This window comes from Schistocerca americana, chromosome 8 (assembly GCF_021461395.2).
Source record: "Schistocerca americana isolate TAMUIC-IGC-003095 chromosome 8, iqSchAmer2.1, whole genome shotgun sequence".
NCBI classification, from domain to species: domain Eukaryota; kingdom Metazoa; phylum Arthropoda; class Insecta; order Orthoptera; family Acrididae; genus Schistocerca; species Schistocerca americana.
In genome coordinates, this window is record NC_060126.1 from 161,039,420 (window position 1) to 161,059,551 (window position 20,132).

A 20,132-nucleotide genomic window follows, 5' to 3' on the forward strand; every position below is an offset into this window, starting at 1 on the left:
TGCTGGAATGAACCAACAACCAAACAAAAAATTAATTACGAAAAACTCATTTTTTGAGATGATATTTAAAACACGATTACCACCTATCGTATTTGGGACAATGGCAAATACCCTTTGCTATGCATTTTCACAGAAGTAGGTTTAAATATTGAAGTCTCTTACAAGCTTTTTTATGTGATGATGTATAGAAATTTGGTGCGAATGCATGAAATAAGAGACGCAGTCAAAATGATTTGGGGTAACAGAAACGCTGGGGTGACAAAAGTCATGGGTTAATATCGTGTCGGTCTTCCTTTTGCACGCGTAGTGCTGTAACTCGACGTGCCATGTACTCAGCAAGTCTTTGGAAGTGACTCTACAAATACTGAGCTATACTGCCTCAATCGCCACCCATAACTGCGAAAATATTGCCGGTACAGGATTTTGTGCGCCAACTGACCTCTGGATTATGTCCAATAAATGTCCGGTGCGATTCATGTCGAGCGATCTGGGTGGACAAATCATTCAGTCAAATTGTTCAGAATAATTTTCAAACAAATCGTTAATAATTGTGTTCTGGTCACGTGGCACATTGTCATCCGCAAAAGTTCCCTTGTGGGATGGCCACAAATGGTCTCCAAGTAATCGAACCTATTTCCCGTTAATGATTGGTTCAATTGGCCCAGAGGACCCCGTCTATTCCACGCGAACACAGCACACAGCTTTAGGGAGCCACCACCAACTTGTACAATCTTGTTGACAACTTGGGTCGATGGCTTCGTGGGGTCTGCACCACACTCGAATACTAACAGCAGCTCTTACCAACTGAAATCAGGAGTCATCTAACCAGGGCATGGTTTTCTAGTCGTCTAGAGTCCAGAAGATATGGTCACGAGCCCATATGTAGCCCTGCAGGCGATGTCGTGATGGTGGCAAAGGCATTCGCGTCGGTCGTCTGCTGTCATAGTTTATGAGCGCGAAATATCGCCACACTGTACTGATACGTTCGTCGTCAGTTTCACATTGATTTCGACGGTTGTTTCATGCAGTGTTGCTTGTCTGTTAGAAAAGAAAACTTTTACGCAAACGCTGCTGCTCTCAGTCGAGCCGCTCGGAGTGGCCGTGCGGTCTGAGGAGCCATGTCACGGAGTGTGCGCCCCATTCCATAGGAGGTTCGAGTTCTCGCTCGGGCATGGATGTGCGTGTGTTTCTTAGCATAAGTTAGTTTAAGTAGTGTGTAAGTCTAGGGACCGATGACCTCAGCAGTCTGGTACCTTAGGAATTCACAAAAACACACACACACACACACACACACACACACACACACACACACACATACACACACATTACTCTCAGTCCTTAAGTGATGTCGTCGGCCACTGTCAGGTACGTGATGAGAGGTAATGGCTGAAATTCGCTTTTCTCGGCACGCTCTTGACACTGCGGATCTCGGACCACTGAATTCCCTTACGATTTACGAAGTGGAATGTCCGATGCATCTGCCTCCAACTACCAGTCCGTTAATTCCCGTCGTGCGGTCATAAACACTTCGAAAACCTGTTCACATGAATCACCGGAATACCAATAATAACTCCAGCGATACTAACACCGTCCGTATGTGCGCATATCGCTATCCCATGACTTCTCTCACCACAGTGTATTTCACGCCGACTAACAACCATGCACAAAAGGTTTCATCTAAGTACGAGTGTTATCCAAAAAGTAGGTTCCGATCGGTCGCGAAATGGACACCACAGTGAAAACCAGATGAAGCTTTTCACAGATGTGTTGGATAGTGTCTCTACGAGGTGCATTCAAGTTCTAAGGCCTCCGATTTTTTTCCTAATTAACTACTCACCCGAAATCAATGAAACTGGCGTTACTTCTCGACGTAATCGCCCTGCAGACGTACACATTTTTCACAACGCTGACGCCATGATTCCATGGCAGCGGCGAAGGCTTCTTTAGGAGTCTGTTTTGACCACTGGAAAATCGCTGAGGCAATAGCAGCACGGATGGTGAATGTGCGGCCACGGAGAGTGTCTTTCATTGTTGGAGAAAGCCAAAAGTCACTAGGAGCCAGGTCAGGTGAGTAGGGAACATGAGGAATCACTCCAAAGTTGTTATCACGAAGAAACTGTTGCGTAACGGTAGCTCGATGTGAGGGTGCATTGTCTTGGTGAAACAGCACACGCGCAGCCCTTTCCGGACGTTTTTTTTTTGCAGTGCTGGAAGGAATTTGTTCTTCAAAACATTTTCGTAGGATGCACCTGTTACCGTAGTGCCCTTTGGAACGCAATGGGTAAGGATTACGCCCTCGCTGTCCCAGAACATGGACACCATCATTTTTTCAGCACTAGCGGTTACCCGAAATTTTTTTGGTGGTGGTGAATCTGTGTGCTACCCTTCAGCTGACTGGCGCTTTGTTTCTGGATTGAAAAATGGCATCCACGTCTCATCCATTGTCACAACCGACGAAAAGAAAGTCCCATTCATGCTGTCGTTGCGCGTCAACATTGCTTGGCAACATGCCACACGGGCAGCCATGTGGTCGTCCGTCAGCATTCGTGGCACCCACCTGGATGACACTTTTCGCATTATCAGGTCGTCATGCAGTATTGTGTGCACAGAACCCACAGAAATTCCAACTCTGGAGGCGATATGTTCAACAGTCATTCGGCGATCCCCCAAAACAATTCTCTCCACTTTCTCGATCATGTCGTCAGACCGGCTTGTGCGAGCCCGAGGTTGTTTCGGTTTGTTGTCACACGAGGTTCTGCCTTCATTAAACTGTCGCACCCACAAACGCACTTTCGACACATCCATAACTCCATCATCACATGTCTCCTTCAACTGTCGATGAATTTCAATTGGTTTCACACCACGCAAATTCAGAAAACGAATGATTGCACGCTTTACAAGTAAGGAAAACGTCGCCATTTTAAGTATTTAAAACAGTTCTCATTCTCGCCGCTGGCGGTAAAATTCCATCTGCAGTACGGTGCTACCATCTCTGGGACGTATTGACAATGAATGCGGCCTCATTTTAAAACAATGCACATGTTTCTATCTCTTTCCAGTCCAGAGAAAAAAAATTGGAGGCCTTAGAACTTGAATGCACCTCGTAGTATGACCGTCGATCGTACCAAGACGTTCTTTTCAGTTGTGAGCGTACTGTGAGCAAGTAAAGGTGCCGAGAACAACGATGTCTCCCGCCAAGTAGGAGGGCCCGCTGAGAGGCTTCGCCTTAATGAATGCAGCCCACGTAACACAACTGCCACGCACTTCCTTCTTCAAGGCAATTCTCAGCAGCACTCTGCAGGGGCAGTGAAGACGCAGCCTTTTCGATGGGAAGTGTTCGATCACCAACAACACAGCCCCAATTGGCTCGCCCTGAGTATCATCTCTGTTCACATTAAACGCTGGATACGAAGACAACCTTTGGGCGCATGCTACGTGCTATAGAGCAGCGTAAAGAATTATCGGATAGCACAGGCTGCTGCCTCCTATGTCAATGCTGTAAGAAATTTGCTACAACGCTCCGCAAAATGTCTAAGTCGGAGCGGCGACTATGTAGAGAAGTATCTGGAAAGTGTAGCTAACTCTTGCAAATAAAATGTTTCTAATTTTCATTGTGGTTTCCATTTAGCAACAAATTGGAACTTACTTTCTGGACAACCCTCGTTTGTCAACCATTTAACTTGGCTGCATACTTTATATTTTGAGAACTGTGTTTCCTGTTGCGCAGAAGGATGTATAAATTAAAAAAAGCTCAAATTATCAAGAGTCCAACTTACCCGTAAGTCGCAATAATTTCTGGTGCTCGTAAAACGACCCTTAAACCTGATTACAATTAGGTCTCGTTAAGGCGCTGCACGAACTCGACAACAGCGCGTGTCTCATTTGAAAGTGGCCCGCTGCGCTGAGCAGCAGGAAGGAGAGCACGGGGAGGGGGCAGACCCGGCGCGGGAAGTTGCAGCCAAGTGCGCGCTCGTCGAAGAGAGCCCCGCCCACCAGACGCAAGAGGGCGCCCGAAGCACTGTTTCGAGTTCTGACAGACGTCTCCAAAGTTTTAATCGAGTTTCGAAATGGCTGTTAATGGCAGAACGAGTCTGAATCCTGAATATTTCATTACTCTGTTAAAAAGAGCCTTTGTGCGAGGCTACCTAACCACACGGTTGAGTAATTTACGTGTGTGGAATGTGCTCATAGACAGGACGACCGAGGGAACATTTGGAAGGTCAAAGGTCCCAAGTGTACTCGAGAACAAAAAAACTTAACGTTAGTAAGTCTTCTGTAATATTAACTACACCCGTATATTTCTTTAAATGTGTTGGGCGATTTTGGCTAACAGAAAGCGCAGATGTAAGATACTGAGGTACAACAAGGTTAGTTCAGAAGGTCGAACTCTTTTTTACCTTTGATAGAGAACCACGTTGCGCAGACAGAGTAGAGTTTTTATTAAGTAAACCGTTAAACAGAGGAAACACAACTTTAATATTATTGCTTTCTTCCGAAAGCATACGAGAAAGTACTGCATAGTTAGGATACATACGGTGATTGTTGAAGTAGTTATTACCTGAAACCTATGTGCATAGTTAGGATACATACGGTGATTATTGAAGTAGTTATTACCTGAAACCTATGTGGAAGGAATTGTAGTTATGAATGACCTATGTTTAATACGAGGGTAGGAACTTTAATAGTGACAACTATTTATTTACAGCTCGTACAAAATAGATACGTGTTTCAAAGTTTCACTGACCTTCAAAGTAGTCGCCAGCATTGTGTATAGCCCGTTGACAGCGATGTGGAAGTCGTAGGACATTCTTAGCAGTCTCAGTTGTGTTGACAGTTCGAGCGGCCCGGTATATCGCCCGACTAATTTGAAGCATTTCTGAAGCGAATGCGATGAAGTGATACCTTCAGTTTAGTTTGTGTTCAAATGTGTGTGAAATCTTATGGAATTTAGCTGCTAAGGTCACCAGTCCCTAAGCTTACACATTACTTAAATTAACCTAAGGACAAACGCACACACACCCATGCCCGAGGGAGGACTCGAACCTCCGCCAGGACCAGCCGCACTGTCCACGACTATGGCGCCTTAGACCGCTCGGCTAATCCCGCGCGGCTCAGTTTAGTAATCGAGTTGAACCCTCGAGGACTTAAGTCAGGGGGCGCAGTAGGTGGTATAGCACTTAGCAGCCTCATCAATCAAATAAATCAGTAACAGCCTGCACTGTACGTGTTTGAGCATTGTCCTGCAAAATTATGGTTAGGTCCTGCAGAAAGTGCCATCAGTTCTGTCACTAAGCTGGTCGTACGTTGTGTTCCAGAAATGAACAGCATTTCTAAACTGAAGGAAACCCTTCACGGTATTGGCTTCAGAATTGCTACATATTCGTGGAGCAATAGACAGCGCCGCTTGAACTGTCAACACAACTGGTACCGCTAAGAGTATCCTACGACATCCACATCGCTGACAACGGGTTATACACAATGCTGGTGGCCACTTTGAAAGTCAGTAAAACTTCGAAACACGAATCTATTTTGCACGAGCTGTAAATAAATAGTTGCCACTATTAAAGTTTCAACCATCTCAAATACGCTGGCGTGCAAAATTTAAGGATGAAAGTAACTTCCGCATGATGTGTCTCTGTCTAGTGACACAACTCGATGAAGTGTGGACTATACATAGTATGAGTATAGAAGGTAAGTGAAAAGAATGCACAATCAGACATTTCAAAGACTATATACATACTGAGGAAAACACTCAAACAAATTAAAATATATTGACGTTCTGAAATGCTAGTTTTATTGATTAGGAGCGCAATTTGGTGCGTTAGCTACTTTATTGTAGTTACTCAGAGACTGGTACAACCGGTTTCGTACCATGCAGATATATCCTCAGGTGTATTGCTGCGTAAAAAATTTTTGTGCAAACACTTATTACAATAGCACTACTCACTTACTAAGTTCAGAATTCTCAACGCTAAAAATTGAAATCATGGAACGGGAATCATTAATGAAAGGAATGAGCCACTATCACAAAATCACTTCAAGATCCAACATCCCGTGTTATCTGAATGGCCTAATGCGTGTTACAAGACGCTTTGAGGATTAATACTGACGAAATCAGCAACGCAAGTCAGACTTAATGAAGCCAGTTGCCACTGACAGTTCACTTTCGGATAATAATGACATTGAAGTCACAGCCGTTTATGGTGGTCCCTTGGATATTAAAAAAGGCGGGCTGTGGTCCTTAATAGTGTGTGAGATCACCACAGATGGTAGTGCGTGTTCTGCAAGACGCTCTTTTGTTTGCTGCAAGGTTGAGCGTGAGTTGTTGTGGTAGGATGAGGGTGTTCCATTAATTCACCATCGCGCTTGACAAATGCCGGACAGTCGTTGGTGGATGTGGATGTGCTGCGCTACGTTTTCCCAAGGCATCTCACAAACGCTCGATGATACAGTTTAAGCCGGAAAAACAGGCCGGCTAGTCCAGTTGCAGAATGTGGTGTCACCGCCAGACACCACACTTGCTAGGTGGTAGCCTTTAAATCGGCCGCGCTCCGTTAGTATACGTCGGATCCGCGTGTCGCCACTATCAGTGATTGCAGACCGAGCGCCGCCACACGGCAGGTCTAGAGAGACTTCCTAGCACTCGACTCCAGTTGTACAATCGACTTTGCTAGCGATGGTTCACTGACAAAATACGCTCTCATTTGCCGAGACGATAGTTAGCATAGCCTTCAGCTACGTCATTTGCTACGACCTAGCAAGGCGCCATTATCAGTTGCTACTGATCTTGTGATGCATGTACCGTCAGACCGACGTTCACCATTAATGGATTAAAGTTAAGTGTTCCACCAGCTACGTCCGTTTTTCTAAATTCTAATTTGCTTGACCTGTTCCAGACCTCACGCCAGCCTGCGTGAGCTAAAACGCGTGCCTTTCGGCTTGCTCTTGTATCCCGGTGTTGGTTCTCCTGCCAACCCACAACACAGAACATTCGAAAAGCTCATCCATCTGGACAGTTCGATACGGTCGCGCATTGTCATTCATAATAATGAAGTCAGTACCGAATGCACCTCCGTAAAGTCGGACGTAGGGAAGGAGTACAGTGTCAGGATGACGTACATCTGTTGGCATTGTGTTTTAAAAAGATTTGAGGGCAGTATGACCACACAAGATTATTTCTTCCCACAGCAACACACATAGCCAACGAAAACGATCTTGTTCGAACTATATTGCAGGTAATGTCATGTGCACAGAGCATGGACTAGGAGTGCAACAACTTAAGCCAATAGTAGTGTGGACTTTCAGAAATGAGAACAGCGATAAATCTGACAGCAAAATTTGCGATCATGTAGTAGGCAAAGTGAAGGAAGTTTGCTACCTTACAGGTCAGGTATCGCATGACTGACGAAGCGAAGAGAGTCTAAGAGACAGAATAATACATTCAAAGAGGGAATTCTTCTCTAAAAGATTTAGTCTGATGAAGAACTTTTTGGAAACGAACGTCTGGAATACAGCAGTTAATGGCTGTCCATCGTGAACTATGTGGAAACTTTGAAAAAGAACGAAACGTTTCAGACGGTGATGCTGTGGAAGGGTGTTGACAGTGGAGTGGACTGACGTGATCATACATGAGGATGGCCTTCGTAGAACCTGTGAAGAAAACAACGAGTTTAAAACATTGAGTGAAGTATCGGCAGGATGGTAGATCATGTATTGGGATATCAAAGAATAACGTCTTTCGCTGCAGAAGTGGAATCCAGGACCTGTTTTTCTTGAGACGTTTTTATTCTTGTTGAAGATATTGTTCATCTTCTGAATTTCTGTGACTTTCCTGAAATATTAAAAGAAGAAATCTCAGATACGGAATTTCTACCAAACATCACCAGGATAACAGACACAAGCGACCGTATATTGTGCAAATCAACCAATAAAATCAGAGAAAATCTCAGTTCGGCAAAGGACAAAGGGGGTCATTCGAAATTTTGTTAATATATCGCTTACAGAGTACGTACAGAAATGTATTATGCTGAAATGACAAAAAGTATCACCGAACAATAACCGTGTTTGAAGTTAGGAGAGGTGAAGAAATCGGCAGTGCTTGAGCAGCTGCTGCTCGGGACAGAACGCCTAATGAAATTAGCAGATGCTCTGAATCTCGCTGTGGAAACGAGTTACTACGTAATTTTGTTCTGGGAAGCCATGGAAATTCAGAAAAATGACAATAGCTTTCACAAAATAAAACGAAACTTCCAAGATAAGAGCATCGTGGAGTCTCCTGCAGCAGCGAAGGGCCCCTGCAGGTAACATGGGGAGAAAACAGCGGAGAATAGTGGGCTTTGCGGGACGTAATGTCAGCGTGGTGATTCCGACGGCAGATATTTTAGCTGTGAGCTATCCGCCCGTCAAAGGAAGCCGCAACAGTTGGGGGAGGCTTCACCGACTATGTATTAATTTGAACATTCCTTCACGTTTTATAAGGACTGGCTATGCACATTACACAAAGGCATCTCTAAAGTTTGTTTAAATCATTTTGTATTCACGTTTTTTTCTTTCCACGGTATTACTGCCGCAAGTGATTACAGTGCTTGTCTTATGTTAAGAATTTTACTTTTTCACTTATTTTTATCAAAGAAAGCCAAAGATTTTAAACTAATACCTAAATCCTCCGTGTCATTATATACTCCGATGAAGTCTTTTAACTTTATGTCAAGTTCCAAGTACATTTATCTAAGTTTTTGAGGAAGCAGGCCAAAGGACTCTTCTTTAATTCCAAATAACGTATATTATCTGCTTCCTTATCTGATAATATACGTTCGGAAGCCTTTGATTCATTGAAGAGATTAGTTCTCTATGCCAATTTTTCACATCATTCGTGGTCCTGTGCCGGTGGTTAAAAATATTTCACATTTCGGTCGGCGTAGTAGAATTTCCATCCACTGACTCACAATACAGTCTTCTCCATTGGTTATTTGTTCCATTATTTACATATTTGGTGGAAGATGTATCACTGCAACACACACATGGAAAAACAATCGAACTTCTTCTTTAGCCCTGAATTCCCCTGTTAATCCCAATTCTAGCATTTTCTTCCACAGGTATTGGTTGAAGTGTAAATATTGCAGTCGGCAATGGATGTTTCGGGAGAGACTCCCTCTAGGGGTAGGGAGCCCCAAGCTGAAGTACAGTTTTCAAGTTTTCTAGGAGGTTGGCATCTTCCCAAGTAAATATTCTCGTACTCGAAATTCATACAACAACAACCGGGCGGATAAAATTACGACAAGTACAAAAATGATGAACGATTTTCAGTAGTCCTAGGAGGGTAGAGGTAAGCCTGGAAAATTGGTTCTGGACTCGCAAGTAATGCGGATAGAGCGCTGGTGGTCTTTCTGCGTGGCCGGCCAGGTCCTGGGCTGTGGTGAGCCGTGCGAAGCCTCACTTCCTGCTGGTCAGTGCGGTCACGCCACTGGCGACGCCTCTAGACAGAGCTGTAATTACGCTGGGCCCCCGCCGTCTCGGCCTGCGCTGACGCGACAATGTTGCGGGGGCGGCGCGTGTCGCGCGTGTGAGAGGCGGCGTTGGTGGAGGAGGCAGCGGCGCGACGGACAGCACAATATCTGTCTGGCCGCCCACCCGCTAATCCCGGTCTACACGGCGGTTCCGTGTCTCTGCTGAGGAGGCGTGGTACGGTGATAGGTGGAGGCGGCTGGAGCACATAAAGCATTGGCTGGGGCCTACCGGTCAATCTTACAGCAATCCATTTAGTAGCTCTTGAATCTGATAAAGTGCTCTTTGCATTCCGCACTGAGGCGGGCTTTTTTACGGCTGTGCTGCTCGCCAAATACTAGTGGCCGTGTTGAATGACGGAGTTCCGGCCGACATCAAACACTTCTCATCCGATATTTCGAAAACTATCAGGTGAAGAATTTCATTCTTGCACCTCTTACAGTCTGGTATCATCATTCAATAAGGGACTGAATTTATTTTCGTTATCCCTCATTCACACTACCCTGCGTCAAATAAGCAAAACATAGCACGAAATTTTAAACAATTCAAAGAGGAAAATACGCAGCGTGCAATCATTGCGAATGGCTAGCTTTAGCTCATACACTGCAGTGAATTTAATGTAGATAAGATATCGAAATTTAATTTGAAATTAGCAGAACGATGTCTTATTGCGTTCTCGAGTTATTGGGTGTTATATCCGATGGCGATTGGCCGTGATGCAGCCAGTTCCGTCCATGGAAACATGCCGATGGCTATCAAATACTTATCATCCTTTATAAGAAAACTATTAGGTAAAAAAAAATCGATTTTTTGCACATATTACGGACTGATATCTTCACCATCATAGTTACTGTGCTGAAAAACATTAAGTAAAACATCGCTCGAAATTTTATAAATTTTCCAGAGAGAAAAATGCATCACGTAAACTTTTTTGTGTGGTTTATTTTAGCTCATAAATTGCCCTAAATGAAATGTAGATAAGATATCATAAGTTTATGTAAAATGGAGAGCAGGAGGATACCTCAGTTCGTTCTAGAGTTATTGTGTCTTATAACCGATGGACGGTCTCTCTCGAAGCGTCCATTCACGTCCTTGCGCATCGCGAATCGTCGGGTCATAAAATCGTCATATCTCATAAACGATTGAAGGTACCGTACCGAGGTTCCTTGAAAATGATGGGAAACAATGAAACACATGTGTTGTATGATAAATACTCTATCGTTTTTATTCACCGAGATATGGCAACAACCCGTCCGCAGCAGTGAGTGGTCGGTGGCTCAGGACGCATTCAGACGGCCGTAGTACGGTAGAAAAAGCTCGGTGGCGCGCGTATAGGCGTCCAAAACACCTGGGGAGCGGCATAGTCGCACGCATATTCACGCCCACAGCATCGAAAGGGTTAATTAAGCTGATAATCAGATATCTACGCCAGACTAACTGGTCTTAAATAATACACGTAGTATCGTATGATTTACTGTTGTAAAAAGGTTTACATACTTGTAATTTGCTTACTATAATGACACGTTTAATTACTTGCATACAGCATTTCTCAGCCATATATAATGAGACAAAAAAAAGGAGAAGCAGCCGCAAGGATAGGAGGAAACTGTATGAAACTTCACAGGTTGAGAGCGTATGTGATATTTTTTCTGTGAATACAAAATCGAGTCAAATTTACACAGAACTTGGCAGCATGCGCCCACTTACTATAAAGGGCAGTCAAATGAAAACGATAGAGATGGGAAAAAAGTATATAAACTAATTTCTTATTTCAGAAGTAATCGCCATATCTGTTTATAGATTTATCCCAATATGAGACAAGGCAGTCTGTGGCTACATGGAAATATGTTTGCGGTTTCCTGAGGAAGCATGATTTACCCAGATGTGCACCTCTTCGTCCAAAGCAAATCAACTGGGGCCAATGCCTCTCTACAAGGCGTCAAAATATGGAAATACCATGGCGAAAGGACGTTGTTGTATGGAGGATGTGTAAGGTCTTTCCAGTGAAGCTTTTGCAGCATAGTTGGAACAATCTTTGAAGCATGTGGGCAGGCATGATCCTGCAACAGAATGACGCTGTACATCATTATTCCTGGGCGTTTGGACTTGATGATACGCTTCTGTTACTGTATAGTGACCATGTATCACTGTGCGTTAATTATGGCGCCGTGTTCTAGGGAATCAACGAGTAGCGGGCTCTGACAGTCGAAGAAAAGGATAAACGTGACTTTCCCGCACCTGACATGCACAGATTTGGAATTTTTTCGGTGGCGGGGACTCCGTGTGCATCCATTGTTGGTTTTGACGTTTACTCTCCTGCTCAAAATGATGTTACCTTGTTACATCTCCCGCGACGGTACAGGACAGGAAACGGCATTCTCCAGAGTCATACCGTTTCTGGTACTACAGTCATGTCGACTTTCTGTTCAACTTCTGCTGTTCCGTCATTCTGTGCAAAGATCTTCCGGAACTTCAGATGCTCTGTTACGAAGGCGCGAGCGGTATCGTAACTGATGCCCAACGTGAGTTGAAAGTCTTCCACAGTCCGCCGTCGGTCATATCTGACGGCAGCGTCCACAACAACAATGACAGAAGAGGTAATGGCACGACGTGCCTGTCCTGGCCGACTGCTGTCTTTCAATGACATCCGACCTTCTCGAAATCATTTACTCTATACAATCACGCGCGCACATTGTACGCTGCGTTCCCTCTACACGGAAGTTCTGGCACGAGTTTCACTTGCTGACACTCCTTCTGCAGTCTGACATCGCACTAATCTCGCTGGTTCTTCTCCCCGGTCTCCACAGTGAAGTTTGACGTACACACAGTTCGCCGTCCTCACACCGAGAACGTGTAACAGACAACTCGCACAGCACTGTTCCATCCTTATCCCACATGAAGGCACTCCTGTACACTTTAGCACCATGTTCGTTGTATAGTGTGTCTTGTTTTCGTCTGACTGCTCGTTACACTTTATCGCTAAGATCTGAGCATTCACTGCGGTACTCGTCACCCGAAATTAGTAACTCTTTTATTGTGGTTCTTATTTTATGGATTTAAAGGGAAGGTAGGCGTAGAAAGCATACCAGAGTTTTGCACGTAAGTACATAAAAGTGTGCTTACCGTGTCAGCATTGAGTTACCCACTCCTCAGTTGTACGTCTGGTGTGTTGTTTACCGATGTGTTTGTTTCATAGTACTCACAAGTCAAAGAGTCTACATATCGTAGAGTCGTTATACATCCGCCATGTTTGAGGCAAATTAAACTGCAGTTTCTTCTGGGGTAAAAGATATCAGCTAGTATGCCAAGCCACCTAAAATATTTTATCTACTTCCCTTCTAAAAACATTGCCTCGAATTGAATAATGATTGATTATTGAATACTAGTGTGCGCTAAGACCGGTCGGTGTGGCATACCAGCTGATGCCTTTTATCCCATAAAAAAGCCACTTCAATTTCCATCAGACATGGCGGACGTGTTGGAACGTATAGCCACTCCATGAATTTTAAACTCTTTGTCACAATGTAAGCTGACTGTTGGCTTGGTGGTTAGTGGGATCACCCATAAAGGCATTTTCCATTTACAGTCGCTCCCATAAGTCACTACGCCGAGTGTCAGCTTACTTGGGTGGACAGTGAACATTAGAGACTATATATGCTACAAGACCTTCGTGTCGATAATTTAAAAAAAAGATTGATTTTGCAGAATTCATCCTTGGCTTGGAGATGGGGGTCAACCACTTCCTTTCACTTTCAGTTTCCATCGATGAGACGAACATCACAGCATTGGAACCTCCACGTAAGAACATTTCTTAAGAATGATTTGTGTAACTGTAGATCGACTTCGTTCGTAAAGGGCGAACTTGCGAGGGCGTGCTCAAAAGTAATGCCTCTGAATGGTTATGTGAAAATTCTTAAAGTTTTAAAAATAGAACTAACGTTATACATCTATATTCTTCACGTCTACAAATTTATTTCTCAACGTAGTCACCCAGGCGACGAACACATTTCTCCCAAGGACAGACTATTTTATTGATACCGGCGCTGTAGAATGTTTGACTTTGTTTACAGTGCCACAACATCAACTCCGCTAGCTCTGCTTCATCACTATCAAAGTAAAGTCTTTGACAGTGTTCTTTACGTTTTTGAAACAGACGAAAATCGTATGGGGCCAAGTCGGAACTGTATGGAGGATGATCGAAGACAGTGAAACCAAGATGTCGGGTTGTACCACATGCCGCAGCACTCGTGTGTGGCCTTACATTGTCCTGCTGAAGGGGAGGGTGCCTCATGTGTGGACGAACTCTTCGGATGCGAAACTCGATTATATCGCGGTGTTTCTCACACACTGATATAGTTACATTATGCTCCACCATGTTACATGTTACAACTCGGGGCTCTCTAGCCATAGAGGATTGCACTATGGGACTCAACTTCTGAGATCATCTGTCCCCTAGAACTTAGAACTACTTAAACCTAACTAACCTAAGGACATCACACACATCCATGCCCGAGGCAGGATTAGAACCTGCGACAGTAGCAGTCTCGCGGTCCTAGAACCGCACTGTCACTCCGGCCGGCACCACTCTTAAGGGGCTCCGGAAAGGCTCAAAATCATGAAAAGTTCAATTTTTACTTTTTTGCGTTTTCTGAATCTGCAGACTATTACCTTTTAATAGATATATAATTTATTCAATTCCGAAGACTACAACTATTTTTAAATTTTTTTTTGAAACGTGTTCTACATGGGCGTGACCCACTGTGGCGCTGTTAAACTGCTGTCAAATGGTGTTATTATTAACGTCCGTGTTCATCAGGTACATTTTAGTGATGTGAGATAAAGTATGTGTTGTGGCTAACCTGTGATGGTTCAATATATATCGCTGGTGTGATTGTCGATTGTTTCACGTTTATTTATTCTGTCGTTATCTCGAAAATATTCGTAAGTAATTCTGTTTCTTGAGTCTCTGTTTTGTTGAAGTATAATAATGAGTAAAAGTAAAGTTATTAGAAATCCTCTGAAGGCTTTTAAGAAAAGGAGAAATGTTGGAAAGCCAAAGGTATGTGTTATTACTGCAACCAATAAAGACGATAACCAAGTGAGTGAACCTAACCTCTCAAGTACACCTGCCCATAGCAGTCAAAGTGGGAAAGAAAATACTTCACAGAAGAAGCTTGGTTCAATGAGTGAAAACTATGAATGTTGTATGAGCGAATCGGATGTGAATGAAATATTTGATATGTCGGTTCTCAAAGGAATTTTTTCAAACTGTGTAAGATGTATTCATTGTAGTGAAGTTGGTCTGAAACTCTCCATAATAAAGCACGTAGGACTTGCTAGTGAAATACAACTGAAATGTGATAAGTGTTCATACATGACCACCTTTTGGAACAGTGTTGCAGCAACTACAACTGAAGAAAATGCTAGCAAAATCTACGAACACAACAACGAGCGATGCTTGCTTTAGACAAGGAACGCCTTCGGGCTGCAGACAGGGCTGTAAAGAGTCTAGAAATACAAGCAAGAGTAAACAGGAGGAGGAACAAGAGGAAGCTGGAGGAGGAGTTTGCAGAGGATGAAGATAATCCATCCTAAGGACCTGGAATGCACTAAAAAGTTAATCCAATCTTTGTCGCTCGATTCCCAAAACTTAATTACTTTGTGAGGAAAGATGTAATTTATAAGCGTTATTTTAACATTGCAAGTATAGGGCGTTCCGGAGCCCCTTAACCCAATAAACAATGTGAAATTCACCGCTCCCATGAGACGTTGCAGAGACCTTCGTTATTTAATCTTGTTCGTTGGTACAAAGTTAGGTGATCGGAAATTGGTGCCACCATATCTCCTCAACTTATCAGTCAAATAAATTGGGGAAAAGTGTTTGCATCAGCAGAATACTAACTGGTTATCTCTGACTCCAGTATCACTGCAAAAATGTATATGAGCGTCCTCATCTATGGAGGAGGGTTAGTATGAGGGAATGTTTTCCCAAATAGAGCTAGTTGTACCTAACTTTGTCCATTGTCCTAACTGTTACCTTTTTTAAAATTTCATCTCTTATTTTGGCGGCACACAAGTTCTGTACACAGGTGGTCAACTGGCTATGGACTTCCATGACTGTCAATGAAATTATTCAATAAACTGTATGATTGTGTCAGTCTTTAAACAAGCTGAAGGCGGAATATTGTTGGAAACATAGAGCATAGACAGTATTTTGTATAAAATTCATTACATATGGTAACTTTTGGTAGGAGGTAGGAATATGAGGGAATACAACTATTATAACATTGTATGTGTTGACAGACACTATTTCGGAATGGATACCTATTATTTGCTGTTTTGTCAAAAGTGCAGGACAATCAAAGATTTTCCTAGGAGTACAAATTACCTGAAGATAAGGATTAAGTAAAGAGTTAAATCGACTAACTGGTCTTGTCTTCTCTACAACTACGATCTGTTTCTAAGTTCTAAAGTGCCAATCAGACTGACAACAGTGAAAGTAACTGTGGTGGCAATTGTGGTTGTTAGTTAGTCATATTAAAACACGGTGGCTTTTAAGACTGGTAGCGGCGAAGAGATTTCGAACTTATAACCTGTCCATGCTGCTAGGCAGGCTGGCTACGCAACAAAAACGGACTCGAGTCTCCTAAGAGATGCACATATATTCACCTACAGAAATAAACCCATAATTTAATGATGTAGTTCAAATACAAGAAGCTTATTGTTTTCCCAAATAGAGCTAGTTGTACCTAACTTTGTCCATTGTCCTAACTGTTACCTTTTTTAAAATTTCATCTCATATTTTGGCGGCACACAAGTTCTGTACACAGGTGGTCAACTGGCTATGGACTCCATGACTGTCAATGAAATTATTCAATAAACTGTATGATTGTGTCAGTCTTTAAACAAGATGAAGACGGAATATTGTTGGAAACATAGAGCATGTTACTTCCGCGGCAGTCAATGTTTAGCACTTCGTAGACTGTGAGGATACCAGAATTATCACAGAATATAAACACAGACTTAGTCACTTAGTCGGTACACTGAAGAAAATAACAGACAAAATTTAGATGAGTTTGGAAATGGTTGCTTTGGGATCACTATTCTCTATACGAACGCAGAGATTGTTGGCCATTTCTTACGATTTCAGTTCAGACTTCTTACCAGGATTAAAATATAAGGGATGAGTTAGAGGTCTAGCGGCAGAGGGAACTACCTCACAGAAATAAAAAAAAAGAGTTTTGGGAAGCGTGAACCGCTCACTCCATCTGTTAACAAGTGTTAAAATCTCTGGAAATTGTACATTCTATCTGCCGTATACAGTTATTTACACAAAACCGCTCACTGTGAGTTGGTTAGAGCCTGTGACAGGTGGAGTTTGCAATGCAGCCATGGGATCCGTCTTATGTTCCAGGACTCCCTGTCAGTCCCTGCGGGGACAGCATGAACGCGCTACTGCTGTACCGGCGTTGACCACCGCTTGTGATCGCTTCCACAGCCGCTCGCTGCTCATTCCGTGAGGAAGGACCACTGCTTCTTCAACAGTAAGTTAGTACTGCTTCCACTAGCTAATACCCTCACCTCTGGAACATAGAGATAGCGTTTTTGGAACATAAAAACATTTAATCTCATATACACAAATTTCTATATATATAGGGAAAATTCTGTCCGTATTTTGAACGAACAGAACGAAAAATAAAACAAATAGCTATTGAAATTTTTACTAATAGTCCTGCAAGCCTCTAGTCATTAAGAACGTTCCTATGTTTTAGATATTTCAGTTACACTGACTAAGGAAATGAGAAACTAAATTATATAATCTATGGTGTCAACAACACATTCCTTGGATGTACGAATAAAGCACAATCCTCTTGTCAATTGTGCAACATTAAAATTTATAGTAATTAGATAATTACTTGAACGTTATCGGCAAATGTATTTTGCATTTGCTAAAAATCCACTCTGTATAAGGCGAATAAAATTATCATATGTGAGAAAATACGTCGTATTAACTCGTGCGAAATATATTGCAAATGTATTTTGTCCTCTATAACATAGATGTCGCTGGAGATAGGCGCACACCAATGAAAGTCCGGCGACAAAATATAAAAATAAGAAATACGCTTAATTGGGCAGCTTATATGTATAAGTACTACATTAAAAATTAAATTCAGATCACAGTGCTAAAAAACTAAAAGTTGATCTCCTTCCTTTGACATACGAAATCAACTCGTTATGGCATCGGTTTTATACAGTTCGACTGAATTACGAATAAATAATATACTCACAGAAAGTGCGCAAATACGATTGATATCCGTGGAGTCTGCCACACTGCGTGACACTCACAGTTCAGAACGCAGTTTTTGACTTTATTTATAATAAGCCATTCCGATTTTTTTTTTTTGGTTGAATTATCTCACCCTGACACATCGCAGCAACGCACATACCTTGAACCTGTTTTTTTTATTGACAGAATTTCACTTTTGGCGTTAAAATATGATTTTATCTCTCTCCAACTACTCTTAAAAACACCAACTGTTGTGTGACTGAGTGTTAAGATGCTGCAGCGAGTATAACAACATTGTTCCAGGATCCAGGTGGAATACTGTTCACCACATACATCACCCGGACACTATCGGGTTCTCATATTTAACAACAGATTTCTTGTTTATATTTTGGACCTTGAGAGAGGGAAAGTATATACCTGATGCTGTTGTGCAACAAACGTGAAACGCTGAGGGGGCTTATGAGTCGAACACTATCTCTTGCTGGACCCTGTGACATTGCGTCGGTTGATGTCGAAACTTCATGATATCTCGATGGAACCCTTGGTCGTCGTATTGATGCTACGACATTGATATTGATATGGAGCGAACTGTACGGAATGTCTCACAGGCAGAAAAAAATTAGGACATAGATTTTTATGTAAATTGTGTAGCAAAAAGTGAAAACGTTTTCTAATTACTACAGCAAAGGCGAATGGTTGGTAGTCTTCCACTCGCTTTCAATAAACAAAACATTTGCATTCTCCTTAATAGCGTGAACTTTACATTTGTGTGTTTGTGTGTGGGTTGGTGGGTGGGAGAGTCTGTGTGTGTATGTGTGCATGTGTGCTTTGTATTTGTTGGTTTTGTTGTTGTAGTCTGCCGTAGAACGAATGGTATGGTGCAGTTCTCCGTGATACTCTATTATGTGCAAGCTTCTTCATTTCCCGATAATTGCTGCAATATCCAATTCCTTCTTTTAGTCAAGTTGTGCCACAAATTTCTTGTCTTCCCAGTTCTTTTCAGTACCTCTTCATGAGTTACATGATATACCCACCTAATCTTTAGTATTCTTCTGTAGCAACACGTTTCAAAAGCTTCTATTCTGACCCGGTTTGAGCTGCTTACTGACCGTGTTTCATTTCCATATATGGCTACACTCCATAGAAGTACCTTCAGTAAAGACTTCCTAACACTTGAATCTATATTCCTCTTCGTTAAAAAGGCATTTATTGCTCTTGCCAGTCTACATTTTATATCCTATCTACATCGGCCATAATCAGTTATTTTACTACCAAAGCAGCGAAACTCATCAAATACTTTTCTAATCTAACTCTCTCAGTCTCACCTAATTTAATTTGACTACACTCCATTATCATCATTTTGCTTTCATTGACGTTTGTCGTATGTCCTCTCAACACACTCTCCATTGATTTCTACTGCTCTTCGAAGTCTTTGTTGTCTCTAACAGAATTACAGCGTCGTCGACAAACCTCAAAATTCTAAATTCTTCACCCTGATCTTTAATTCCTACTCCAAATTTTTCTCTGGTTTCCTTACCTGCTTGCTCAATGTATAGATTGAATAACATTGAGGGTAGGCAACAAACCTGTGTCACTCCCTTCTCAATAACGGTTTCCCATTCATTCCCCTCTATTCTTATAACTGACATCTAGTTTTTATACAAGTTGTAAACAGCCATTCGATCCCTGTTTTTTACCTTTGCTGCCTTCAGTCATCATTGTTGAAATCTTTGTTTAAGGCAACAAATGCTATAAAAGGTCGTTTGTCTTTCCTTAATCTAAGATAACTGGAAGGATCAGCATTTTCCCGAAATCCAAACTGATCTTCCCCGAAGTCGTTTTATACAAGATTTTTCATTCTTCTGTGGAGTTTTAAATCCACCAGTCAGATCGGTATTTTGTATATCTTAGTGTCCTAGCTGAGATATCTGCAATTTAGCCGCTTATTCGTCGCTATACGTTACATAAACTGTAAATAAACCTTATGTTAAACATCTGACTAGACGACAGCAGTATTTTCTTCTTGTGTCTGTACATTGCTGCAGTATTACGGGTGAGTATACAGGGTGTTATAAAAAGGTACGGCCAAACTTTCAGGAAACATTCCTCACACACAAATAAAGAAAAGATGTTATGTGGACATGTGTCCGAAAACGCTTATTTTCCATGTTAGAGCTCATTTTAGTTTCGTCAGTATGTACTGTACTTCCTCGATTCACCGCCAGTTGGCCCAATTAAAGGAAGGTAATGTTGACTTCGGTGCTTGTGTTGACATGCGACTCATTGCTCTACAATACTAGCATCAAGCACATCAGTACGTAGCATCAACAGGTTAGTGTTT